Below are 14284 nucleotides of genomic sequence, written 5' to 3'. Positions count from 1 at the left end.
TTTTCCTTAACTAGACTGAGAAGTTATCAGTCCAGGGCCAGTCTGTGGTCGAGGATCCCCAGATCATAACAGTGAGGATTGTAATTTTATCTGTGATACAGCCAGAATCACAACCAGTTGAAGAGCTCCTTTACTTGCAGCTGAAGGTGTATATAACTGGCTATATCTCTGACTCTAGATTTTTATCTTAAATATGAGTCCAATCTAATATTTCTGTCTGTTATATAGTTTAAGATATAGCCAGTTGAAGTGGCCAACCAACTTGCGGCTAAGTCTGACCTCAGTCTCTGAGGAGGAAGTGGGGGACCAATAGAGGATAGAGATGAGCGAACAGTGTTCTATCGAACACATGTTCGATCGGATATCAGGGTGTTCGCCATGTTCGAATCGAATCGAACACCGCGTGGTAAAGTGCGCCAAAATTCGATTCCCCTCCCACCTTCCCTGGCGCCTTTTTTGCACCAATAACAGCGCAGGGGAGGTGGGACAGGAACTACGACACCGGGGGCATTGAAAAAAATTGGAAAAAGTCATTGGCTGCCGAAATCAGGTGACCTCCATTTTAGACGAATAGTGGATTTCAAATCCGGGTCATATGAGAATGTGAACTTTGTGACTATGAGACAGGGATAGCTGTACAGGCAGGGATAGCTAGGGATAACCTTTATTTAGGGGGGAATGTTATTAAAAATAACTTTTTGGGGCTCTATCGGGTGTGTAATTGTGATTTTTGTGAGATAAACTTTTTCCCATAGGGATGCATTGGCCAGCGCTGATTGGCCGAATTCCGTACTCTGGCCAATCAGTGCTGGCCAATGCATTCTATTAGCTTGATGAAGCAGAGTGTGCACAAGGGTTCAAGCGCACCCTCGGCTCTGATGTAGCAGAGCCGAGGCTGCACAAGGGTTCAAGCGCACCCTCGGCTCTGATGTAGGAGAGCCGAGGGTGCACTTGAACCCTTGTGCACCCTCAGCTCTGCTACATCAGAGCCGAGGGTGCGCTTGAACCCTTGTGCACACTCTGCTTCATCAAGCTAATAGAATGCATTGGCCAGCGCTGATTGGCCAATGTATTCTATTAGCCTGATGAAGTAGAGCTGAATGTGTGTGCTAAGCACACACATTCAGCTCTACTTCATCGGGCTAATAGAATGCATTGGCCAGCGCTGATTGGCCAGAGTACGGAACTCGACCAATCAGCGCTGGCTCTGCTGGAGGAGGCGGAGTCTAAGATCGCTCCACACCAGTCTCCATTCAGGTCCGACCTTAGACTCCGCCTCCTCCGGCAGAGCCAGCGCTGATTGGCCGAAGGCTGGCCAATGCATTCCTATGCGAATGCAGAGACTTAGCAGTGCTGAGTCAGTTTTGCTCAACTACACATCTGATGCACACTCGGCACTGCTACATCAGATGTAGCAATCTGATGTAGCAGAGCCGAGGGTGCACTAGAACCCCTGTGCAAACTCAGTTCACGCTAATAGAATGCATTGGCCAGCGCTGATTGGCCAATGCATTCTATTAGCCCGATGAAGTAGAGCTGAATGTGTGTGCTAAGAACACACATTCAGCACTGCTTCATCACGCCAATACAATGCATTAGCCAGTGCTGATTGGCCAGAGTACGGAATTCGGCCAATCAGCGCTGGCTCTGCTGGAGGAGGCGGAGTCTAAGGTCGGACCTGAATGGAGACTGGTGTGGAGCGATCTTAGACTCCGCCTCCTCCAGCAGAGCCAGCGCTGATTGGCCGAATTCCGTACTCTGGCCAATCAGCGCTGGCCAATGCATTCTATTAGCCCGATGAAGTAGAGCTGAATGTGTGTGCTAAGCACACACATTCAGCACTGCTTCATCACGCCAATACAATCCAGACGCCTTAGAATCAGCACTGGCTAATGCATTGTATTGGCGTGATGAAGCAGTGCTGAATGTGTGTGCTTAGCACACACATTCAGCTCTACTTCATCGGGCTAATAGAATGCATTGGCCAGCGCTGATTGGCCGAATTCCGTACTCTGGCCAATCAGCACTGGCTAATGCATTGTATTGGCGTGATGAAGCAGTGCTGAATGTGTGTGCTTAGCACACACATTCAGCTCTACTTCATCGGGCTAATAGAATGCATTGGCCAGCGCTGATTGGCCGAATTCCGTAGCACACAAATTCAGCACTGCTTCATCACGCCAATACAATGCATTAGCCAGTGCTGATTGGCCAGAGTACGGAATTCGGCCAATCAGCGCTGGCCAATGCATTCTATTAGCCCGATGAAGCAGTGCTGAATGTGTGTGCTTAGCACACACATTCAGCTCTATTTCATCGGGCTAATAGAATGCATTGGCCAGCGCTGATTGGCCGAATTCCGTACTCTGGCCAATCAGCACTGGCTAATGCATTGTATTGGCGTGATGAAGCAGTGCTGAATGTGTGTGCTTAGCACACACATTCAGCTCTACTTCATCGGGCTAATAGAATGCATTGGCCAGCGCTGATTGGCCAGAGTACGGAATTCGGCCAATCAGCGCTGGCTCTGCTGGAGGAGGCGGAGTCTAAGATCGCTCCACACCAGTCTCCATTCAGGTCCGACCTTAGACTCCGCCTCCTCCAGCAGAGCCAGCGCTGATTGGCCGAATTCCGTACTCTGGCCAATCAGCACTGGCTAATGCATTGTATTGGCGTGATGAAGCAGTGCTGAATGTGTGTGCTTAGCACACACATTCAGCTCTACTTCATCGGGCTAATAGAATGCATTGGCCAATCAGCGCTGGCCAATGCATTCTATTAGCGTGAACTGAGTTTGCACAGGGATTCTAGTGCACCCTCGGCTCTGCTACATCAGATTGCTACATCTGATGTAGCAGTGCCGAGTGTGCATCAGATGTGTAGTTGAGCAAAACTGACTCAGCACTGCTAAGTCTCTGCATTCGCATAGGAATGCATTGGCCAGCCTTCGGCCAATCAGCGCTGGCTCTGCCGGAGGAGGCGGAGTCTAAGGTCGGACCTGAATGGAGACTGGTGTGGAGCGATCTTAGACTCCGCCTCCTCCAGCAGAGCCAGCGCTGATTGGTCGAGTTCCGTACTCTGGCCAATCAGCACTGGCCAATGCATTTCTATGGGGAAAAGTTAGCTTGCGAAAATCGCAAACTGACAGGGATTTCCATGAAATAAAGTGACTTTTATGCCCCCAGACATGCTTCCCCTGCTGTCCCAGTGTCATTCCAGGGTGTTGGTATCATTTCCTGGGGTGTCATAGTGGACTTGGTGACCCTCCAGACACGAATTTGGGTTTCCCCCTTAACGAGTTTATGTTCCCCATAGACTATAATGGGGTTCGAAACCCATTCGAACACTCGAACAGTGAGCGGCTGTTCGAATCGAATTTCGAACCTCGAACATTTTAGTGTTCGCTCATCTCTAATAGAGGACATACTGACAAGTTGTAGGAAGAGAAGGAGATCAATAACTCCCTCTCTCTTACCACTGTATTTACACTTTAAGTGTCACGTATAGAAATAATTACTTTCTTTTTTCAGGAAAAAAATGAAAAGATGAGCACTTGCTTATCTAATCACTCCTCTGTGCACAACCAGATATTTTATTAATGCCAAAACCAGATGTTTAGCAGACTTACATATTGTGATTCCAAAAAAGTTGCACCAAACACTTAATAAAATATCAGTCCATAAACATTTTGATTTATCATTGTCTGTACCTGATCGTTGGCTTAAAATAGTGAGGCCGTTACACACTCAGGTAATAGTGATAAAGATTATCACTAGAGTTGACTGTCTAAAACAGTAGAGCGATTCGATGCTAGACCATTCTGAAATCCTGACTGCTTTTTGCCTCCGGATTGGTGTACTGTGCCTGGTCCAGTTTATGACCCCATCTTGATTTTAGACCTCTCCTTCCTGAAGTGGTTTTTGTACTGCTCTGCCTCTCCTATTACTGAATTGGGCTGCCTGACCATCCCTTTGGATTACCCTCTGTACTGCACTGCTCTTTTGTTGACGACTCGGATTGAAGGACTACGCTTTGACCCTCTGCTGACACCTGCCGATCACCACCCACTGCTGCATTCTGGTTTCTTAGACCTGTACTTCATCCTGAAGATCTGCTGGTAAGAGTTCCCAGTTTATGGCTCTGCTGTGATTTGTAGTGCACCATGTGTCTGGCATTTCCTAACCTGTACCACTCTGCCTAGCAGTGCCCCCAAGTCCATCCCCACTATTTGGGGCTCTGGTGAATACCACTGTAGGGTTGAAGTTGGTACAGCCCAAGAGGTGTTAGACACTCAGCACTGTATTAAGCATTTTGATCAGTGTGTCTAGTAGTGGTTCTCCTTATTGGCTCAGAACTGCATCTGCTATCCTAACAATAATATGCTCCACAATAGCCCCCACACAGTATAATATTCTCCACAGTGGCTCCCGCACAGAATAATATGCTACACAGTATTTCCCACACAGTATATTGTAATCCACAGTGGCCCCAAAACAATATAATATGCTCCACAGTGGCCCCTGCAGATTATAATGTTTTACAATGGACCATGTACTTACTCCTATATAATGTCCCCATGCAGTTCACTGGCCCCTTACTCCACCATATTGTACAATAGCCTGGCTATACTCTCATATAATACCTACATCCCCTGCAATTGTCCCCTCCTTCTCGTCACTGTCAGACCCCGATGATGCCTCTGTTACCCTTGACCTATTAGTGTATCTTTTACTCCTTTTTACCTCATCTGTCATTGTCAGCATCCCATCACCCTCTAAGTTACTATCCCCTTGTTATTGGTGGAATCCCCTAAACCCCCTACTATCTTCCACCTGTCAGTGTCAGTGCTGTGTCTGCTCCTCTATCAATATTAGCACTTCTATCACCCACTGACCCACTGCCACTGTCAGAGATGTGTCATCTCTCAGTTATCCTCATTAGTGTCAGTGTCCCCTCTGCACCTCTCCTCTTGTGACATCAGCTGTCACAACCGTGGCCCTACCCCATTACTCACAACACAGAGTGGCTTCTACTGTAACCACTATATTCTATGTATAAAGTCTGTCCCTTCCCTGCCAGCGCATTTAGGTGGAATTTTGAGCGTCACCACAGTATAAAATGCTCTACAGTGGCCTTCACACAATATAATATGATCCACAGTAGCTCCGGTACAGTGTAATGCTTCATAGTGACTCTCACACAATATAATGTGCTCCTGCACAGTATAATGTTTCATAGTGTCCCTCGCACAGTATAATATACTCCACAGAGGCTTCCACGCAGTATAATATACTCAACAGTTGCCTCAACACAGTATGATGCTGTACAGTGGCTTTCACACATTATAATATGCTCTACAGTAGCTCCCACACAGTATAATATGTTCCACAGTGGCTCTCATAAAGTATAATAGGCTCTACAGTATCTCCTGCACAGTATAATGTTCCACGGTATCCCCATTATAATATGTTCCAAAGTGGACCACACACAGTATAATATACTCCAAAGTGGCCCCCACACATCTTCTATCTGCAGCAAAATCTCAAATCTCCCAGGACTAGCTACAAGCAAACACCCTTCCCATTCAAACATGAATCTGAAAAGTCAACCAAATTGTCCACTTTGATGAATTAATGAGATTGAAAATAGAACAATTCCTCAAGACCTGGTCAAAGTGATTGGATAACCAGAGATGATCCCCCACATTTAAGTGAGCCCTACTAAAGGTGTATGCTGGATACTCAAACCAATGTGCTTCAACGTACTAACAACACTCCCCCCCCCCCCCACCAAAGCTCACACAAAGTATCATTAAATTTAATAATTTAATACCCAAAGGGCTCAGTGCTATTTCTGATAGTATGTACAGAATGGTAACTAGTGGCATGAAGGGTGAAGGATGGTATTACCAGCAGTAGGCTTTGGGAAGAGAGGTTTGTATTTTGTCAATAATACTATTTCCCTGAAGTACAAGATCAAGAAAAGGTATTTGTTCAGGGTGTGAGATAATTAAAGCATACATTAAACATATTACTGTCCAATAAAAGACACAAAGTCAGAAAAAACTTCCTTCCATTCATCTCATATGAGAAGACAATCGTCACGTGATAACCAAACAACACAATGGAGGGAACTAAAGGGTTATCAAAACTAAACAAAAATTGTATGACTCTACACCCCATACTCAGGCACGTTCCATAGTGTTATTCCCTAGAATTTATAGGGTGTACTTTGGCAGTTTTCCATTTGTCTAATTGTTTTTTCACATTTAATGCAATCCTTTATTTACAACGACTGGGATGTCCAATAGGAGCAAGGTTCTTCCCTACCATTGCTAATTCATATATGTCTAGATGTCTGTTCATATATATGGCTAGAAGAAAAAATGTTGTTCAGTTTTGATAACCCTTTTGTCAGCAATACATTTACTCTACCTTTTCTTATCACATGCACTTTGAAGAACAAATTGATCTTTTACTTGGGATAAATAGTATTATTGACAAAACATAAACATCTCTCTAATATAGTGACATACTGTAGTTACACAGTAGATGAGGTTGGATGAAGACATCAGTCCATCAAGTCCAACCTAAAACCCTACAATCCCTACAGTGTTGATCCAGGGGAACGCAGAAAAAAAAAAAAAAAAAAAAAAAACCCATGAGGCTCATGCCAATTGCCCCATTTCAGGGGAAAAAATTCCTTCCCGACTCCAATCTGGCAGTCAGTATAAACCCTGGCTCAACATGTCCTTAAAATCTAGAGTCCATAACCCATAATATTGTTCTCTTCAAGAAAGGCATCCAGGCCCTCTTTGAACTTGTTTAATGAATCCGCCATCACCACTTCCTGGAGCAGAGAGTTCCAGAGCCTCACTGTTCTTACTGTGAAGATGCCATGCTCCATGTTTTAAGTCAGTTTCAGCCCTGGTTTTTAAGAAACTTATTCATACAAAAACAAATCTTTGGACCGAACCACCGAAACCTAAAAAATTTTTCAGAATCTAGATACCACATAAATAAATAAATAAATAAATAAATAAATAAATAAATAAATAGGAATATTTTTTCTCTTGCATACTGAAGTATATATTATGAAATGTAAGCTATTAGAATGTCATTCTGCTTCCATAACAATTGCATCTCTTGAAGAAGAGGGCTTTTACACACATAAGGTCTTTGTGCTAGAAGCCGCACTAATCATCTTTTAAAAGGTGAATCACGTACATGATTTGTCTTTGCTGAATACTAGCATTTAATGGATGAGCGATTTTTAGCTTGGCCTATAGCTTCTTATTTATGTCTTGAGGTCTAATCACATCCTGGCCTTCTTGTAAAGGTTGAAATGTTGTTTCTCTACCTATTGAAATCTCAAATTTAAATCCATAAACTCATGATGACTTTGTGTCCTCTCGGTATAGCAATGTAAGGAGCATTAGATCTTATGGACTACTTTGCATTAATAAAGTCAGTGAATGAGACATCTTAAAGTACATTTGCATTAATCATCGTTGGTGTTGTGTGTGTGTGTCCTCTGTGTGTCACAGCACTTCATTAACTTCTAACTTCATTACAGGCTAGGTTAGAGAAAAGATATACCACAAATGTACGGCCTGCTTTCAAATGTTTTGACCTTCATGCTTTATGATTTATTAGTGTAATATCGCATGGAATAATATCATATAAACATAACATATTTATCAAAAGTGTCTCCTCTGTGAGACTTGTGTTATGCTTAAAAAGTATTTCTTACCATCAAATAACACTTCATGAGCTCAATTATCAGATTTACTGGAAAAATCTAAAATGATTGACCTTTTTATTATATAACCAATAAACCTGCTAGAAGGTCCAGGTTTAACACTAGGTCAATATGCTATGAGATATTGCATTATCAATATGGCTAGTCTATGTGCTGAAATGGCTATTTGGAATTATCCTTATAAAACTACAGTATTAGTATTGAATTTTAAAAACATACATGATATGGACAAAATTATTGGGGCATCTACACATTATACCTACATTATACCTTTCCCAAACTGTTCCCACAAAGTTGGAAATTATAGAATTATCTGAAATGTCTTGGTTTCACTGGAACTAAGGAGCCTAGGCCGACCCCATACCATTAGGGCTAGCTCACACGCAATTGTGTGTGCGTATTCCGTCTTTGCTGACGGGATGCCAGTGTAGTGCACGGCATCCCTTCATGGTTTTCTGCTCCGGATTAGGCCCAAATGAATAGGCCTAGTCCGGAGGGTGCTGTCCCGAGGCGGACACCGCGGCTGATTAATCCGCAGAGTCCACCTGAAAAAAGGCTCGTTTCTTTTTTCCGCTAGCGGCAACATGTCGCTAGCGGAAAAAAGAATGCTAGCGGTCTACATAGACCACCATTGTGAAGGGACAGATTATGACGTGGATTCCGCGCCAAAATCCAACCCCTCTTGTCCCTTGTGAACGGGGGCTTATCTCTCCTCCACCAAACTTACAACTGGAACAATGCACAGAGGAAGGTGACTACTACAAATATCCACATTGCATGTCTCCTCTTACCTGCTCCAGCCCTGAGGAGTGCAACCTGAACCTAACTGTGACAGACTACTACTACTCTCGTCCTCTTGTTCTTTACCTATTAGGTAGAATGGGGAAGATAAACCAATACTACCTATGTTTTGGACAGTGAAATCTTACATTATTATTATTATTATTATTTATATAACACCATTATTTCCATGGTGCTGTACATTTGAGAGTTTACATACAGTACACAAAATATACAAACAAATATAATACTAACAATGACCGACTGGCACAGTTGGGCAGAGGGCCCTGCAGGATTTACAATCTCTGAGTATTAAACTGTGCCAGATTGTTCAAAGTTGCTAATACTGCTTGAAAAAAAATAATCTATCTGACCTAACTTAACACAATTTATTATTATTATTATTTATTTATTTTTCTTTTGTAGATTGTGAGCCCCACATAGAGCTCACAATGTACATTTTTTTCCCTATCAGTATGTCTTTGGAATAACGGATGGAAATCCATGCAAACACGGGGAGAACATACAAACTCCTTGCAGATGGTTTTTTGCCCTTGGTGGGATTTGAACACTAGGACTCCAACACTGCAAGGCTGCAGTACTAACCACTGAGCCACCGTGTGGCCCCTAACACAATATATTCTTTGTTTCCAACAAAACAATTTGCCCACATTTTGGTGCAGTGTTGGGGCACAATTCCTTGACAAGCCAAACCTTTCCTAGTAAACTCCATCTGATTGTTTGACAATATTTCTAAGAATGCAGAAAATTAATTAATAATAAAACTAAATATAACTAAATAGGTGCGAAAGAGGGGGGCATAGGAACTATATTGTAAAAAAATAATCTATACAAATTTGAAACAACATCAGGAGATGTCAAGAAGGACTGAGATAATTTTGGTAGATTATAGGGTGGGTAATATAAAATAGCCTTGGAAACACTTCTTGAATCAGAACTTGTAATAAATAAAGAATCTGCATATCATAGAGAAGATAAACACCAGCATCCTGGTGCAGTTTTATTCTTTGGAAGTTGGGATAATGTTAATTAAAACATTGTTCATGTAAAAGGCATAGCACCGGTAAAAACTTGGAAGCCTCTTAACCATTTATTATCAGTTTAACATATTGATAGACTAAGATTGTTTTATCAGCACTATAATATTGCAGGAACCTAATTATAAAGCTGACAACAGAATAAGATGGATTGGATTCCTAGATACTGATTTCTAGATTCTCATTCCTGACATCCATTGCAATTTTTCAGAGCAGAGGGGAAAAAGCCATATCTGATTTACAAGGGGAACATGTTAAACAGAATAAACATCACAGGTTTTTGTAGTCAGCAACAGACAATATAGTGTTGGGAGGTTTTTAGACGTTTAAAGAACCAGTTTGAATATTGATCACATGAAGATCCATTATCTCTGTGCTGACATTACAGATTGATGTCTCTTTAAACTGGGATCTAGATATAACCACTAGGGGAATCCAAATATCGACTTCCATGTGCTATTATATCAATGAAAGATGCTTTTTTAACATAATCTCATTATTCTAGCTATAGTCTAATAGCAAACATAAGCTATAGAGGAGTCAATGGGTGTTTTGGTAATTATGAAATGATTTATTAGTATTTTAGGTACATTGGCCATAAACTGTAATGTTTCACCTGACAAAGCATATAGACAAAAAGTATATTCCAACTAAATTCTAAAAAAAATCATGTAATACAATGGACTTCAAGCACTACTTCAACCACCAATGCGTGACTATGAGTGGTAAAAAAGCTTAGCACAACAGCAGTTCTTTAAGTTAAAGGTATTGATCAACACTCCTCTTTTCTCAACCTTCTGCCCTTATCTTATGTCAATGGATTGGAAACATAATTTGTATCAGCAACTGTTTCTTTAATTAAGACCTCTCCCAAACCTTTCCAATTGATTATAGTCATTAGTTTATTGATGAGTCCTGGCTTCTGCTGACTACCACACTTTGGCTTACTTGCTTGTGCTTTGCAGCTATACTGTATGTGTTAGATAATATAACTTTAGAGGAGAAAGTATATGTAAAGAATTATTTGCATCTCTACTATTATTATTGATTATTATTATTATTAGAAGTAGCAGTATTAATAGAGTAGAACAAAACACAATTTAGACTTATTCTGCTTTAAAGCATTGCCTTTTCAGGACAGCTTATGGATGTCACAGGAAGGGGATCCTTTCTCTTTGGATATCTATTGGTGACTCTGAATTTGTTGAATTTGAACTCCTTGTATTACGTGACCATGAAACTGAATAACTGCCATGTAATAATTCATTTCAAAAATACATCTGCCGAATAAAATGCTTTGCCTGAGTATGGGGAACCAAACCTTCATCCCTCATATGAGGGTAGTCCATGATGATATGACTCTTAATCAGATAAGCATTGGTTAGCCATATATTCCAAGCAATGTCTCATCAGGGTTATGTAGGAGCAACTATTGTCAAAAAGAGACTTTTCTGAAGTGATATGGGAGATCCAGCAATTTGTTTCTAGCTTAAGGAAGACATTGTTCTGATGATCAATTGTGTTTCTTGAATGCTACTGTAAGTAAAGAGGTCCTCCTTGATTTTCTCCACTCTGTGTCTTTACACACAGAGTTCGGTATGCTATTCTTCTAGTGGCAACAAAATAATGGATGATTGGGGGGGCGGAGTCTGACCGCGCACGGTGTAGGATGCAAGCCTGCTGAGCTCCTCACACGCAGCCCTTTTTCGGACTCCCTGATAGCTGATACGGCTACTACCATGGGCAAAAATGGTAAAGAACGGGGCCCGGATCCCCCCGGGACCCCAAATCAGTCGAAACATTTGGGAGATTTGCACAAATCAGCGAGGAAGAAGGTCGGGTACTCACCTGCTAGGCCTTCCAAGATGGCGCCGGGCACACGCAGAGGATATGAGTCGGAAGAGGATTCGGAGGCAGAGAGTGTGGCGCTCACAGACCAGTCTCAGCAGCAAGAGACCGGACAAGCCACTGTGTCTATGGCGATGCTACAGAAAGCCTTGACTAAGGCTCTTCACCCGGTTATGTCGGAGCTGGCGGCAATCAGGATGGCCGTGTATAAGGAATATATAGACAGATCATTGGTGCTTGTGGAAGACCAAGAAAACAGAGGGAGGAGGAAAAACTTGAGACTAAAGGGGATACCAGAACAAGATAATAATGAAAACCTAAATGACACGGCATTGGCTATTTTTGCTGAACTTTTAGGCCCTGACAGGGCTAAGGACATTAAGATTGAGAGGATTCATAGAGCACTCCGGCCTAAACCCCAACAGGGGGAGCCTCCACGTGATGTAATTTGCGGCCTACTGATGTATCCGGATGTGGCGGACATTTTAACTGCTGCAAGGAATAAGCCTGTTATAACTTATGCAGAGTCTGAAGTGTCTATTTTTCAGGACATTGCCCCTTCTATTCTGGCTAAACGTAGACTGCTTAAACCATTGCTGGACATCCTCAGAGCGAAAGATATAAAATACGCATGGCTGTACCCCTTCGGTCTGGCTGTTCATTACAAAGGGAGGAGGATTACGGTACACTCCCCATCAGACCTACCCTCTCTCTGGGCTCAACTCCGCATAGAGCCGTTGGACATTCCTTCCTGGCTACCAACACCCCCACTTCCAGATTGGCCGGACTTGCCAGATTGCGACCAGTGGTCTGAGGGGCGCTGCGCCAAGTCACCAAAAATTAAAAAGTTCCTGGCACGTTCGAGGCAAGGAGTCCCGTGAAAGGTTTCTTATTGTTTTTGCCCAAGATTACACGGTTTATATGTGCCTCAGCGCTATACTAACTTGATTGTATTTCCTAGTTTATGGATGTACACTGCAGTGTATAGTTATTTACAGGTGTTATAGATTTATACACTTCTGTACTTTCTTTTTTTTTCAGCAGTTGTAGGTTTTACTTAGTAGCCGTATCTTTTATGCTACTTTCTCCAGCTGTTTGTATCCAGGGAGACTGATAGGGCTGGAATTCCGATCAGACCTATCTCCAAATTGTTCCGTCCCTATCATCTTCTTGTTAGCAACATTATTCCTCTTATAATTGTGTTTATTTTACATTGGATAACACTCGGATATAGGTGCACTTCGTTTGGGCATCTAGGTCCCTAGTGTTTTTCAGAGATTCTTTTCCATTGACCCACCTTCCTTCCCCCCCCCCCCTCTCCATTCTTAACCGTATATTTCATTTCCTATACCCTATCCCCCCCCCTCCCTCTTTACGGTACTAGAGACGGTGTTACGTTTTATTGAGTAGTGAAGTCCTTGCTTTGGTCTGCATCTGTAGTTATGGCGTCGCTCTCAATCACTTCTCTAAATGTGAACGGTTTTAACTCTCCACAGAAGAGACATGGGATTCTGCGGTTAGTCCAAAAATTGAAGGCGGAAGTGATAATGCTACAGGAGACTCATTTTAAAGCCACTAATTTGCCCAATTTTCCAAAAAAATATTTCGACCAATGGTTCTTTAGTTCACACCCTACGTCTGCGTCCAAAGGGGTGGCGATTGCGTTCCACCGCTCTGTCCCCTTCGCTTGTAAACAGTCACAGATACGTAGAGGGTAGATACTTATTTGTTAAGGGGACCTTGGCTACCAGACCCCTCACCTTCGCTTGCCTGTATGCGCCTAACCAAGGTCAGGTGAGCTGGATCAAACAGACGCTTATTGATCTCCAACAATTTGCAGAAGGAGAAATAGTGATGGGAGGAGACTTAAATGTCACCTTAAACCCCCTATTAGATACTTCAACCGGGAAATCAGCAGTCTCACAAGTAGCTTTAGCTTCTCTTCTTAAAACCTTCCATGATTGTCATCTGATTGACACTTGGAGATCTTTGCACCCAAATGTCAAGGACTTCACGCATTTTTCTCCTAAATATAACTCGCATCAGCGTTTGGATTATGTGTTTTGCTCTAAATCGCTTCTTACCAATCTTACTGGTTCAGATATAGGCTATGCGACCCTTTCAGATCACGGTCCAGTCTCAATCTCCGTTGTGATACCTGAAATTACGCCAACTGAATGGAACTGGACGCTAAATGAGACGCTTTTGAGTGACGCAGTGTTTTTAGATGAGCTTAGACTTAGGCTTGGGGAGTTCTTCCGTATTAACCAATCTAATGAAGTATCCACGGGCTCTATCTGGGAGGCTCATAAGGCCTATGTCAGAGGTCTATTGATAGCGAGAGGCTCACTGCTTAAGAAGAAAAAGCAGCTTGAAATAGACTCCCTTTTAGCTCAGATCTCTAACTTAGAACGGGCTCATAAACGGACACAGTTAGCCTCTATACAAAAGGATCTAGTGGCGCTTAGGGAGAGATTGCAGCGCATTTTTCAGAAACAACTAGCTAAGAATCAACTTTATCACAAACTTCGTGTGTACTCACATGGAGATAAAGGGGGCAAAACTATGTCGACCCTAGTGAAGAAAGCGAAGGCAAAATCATTTATTTCTTCGATTAAAGATGCCTTAGGGATCACACATTGTAATACACCTGAAATTGCTAGAATCTTTAGAGATTATTACGAAAAACTTTATAATATTGAGAAGGCAGACGCACCCGAAGAGAGGGATAGACAGACACTCCTCTTTCTACAAAAATTGCAACTCCTGACTGTCCCCTCGGAGGATGTAGAGAAATTGCTTGCCCCTGTTACTGTCCCAGAATTGCAAAATGTTTT

Source organism: Leptodactylus fuscus, chromosome 4 (assembly GCF_031893055.1).
Source record: "Leptodactylus fuscus isolate aLepFus1 chromosome 4, aLepFus1.hap2, whole genome shotgun sequence".
In the NCBI taxonomy this organism is placed as follows: domain Eukaryota; kingdom Metazoa; phylum Chordata; class Amphibia; order Anura; family Leptodactylidae; genus Leptodactylus; species Leptodactylus fuscus.
The sequence above is the reverse complement of the archived record's forward strand: the minus strand, read 5'-3'. Positions refer to the sequence as shown.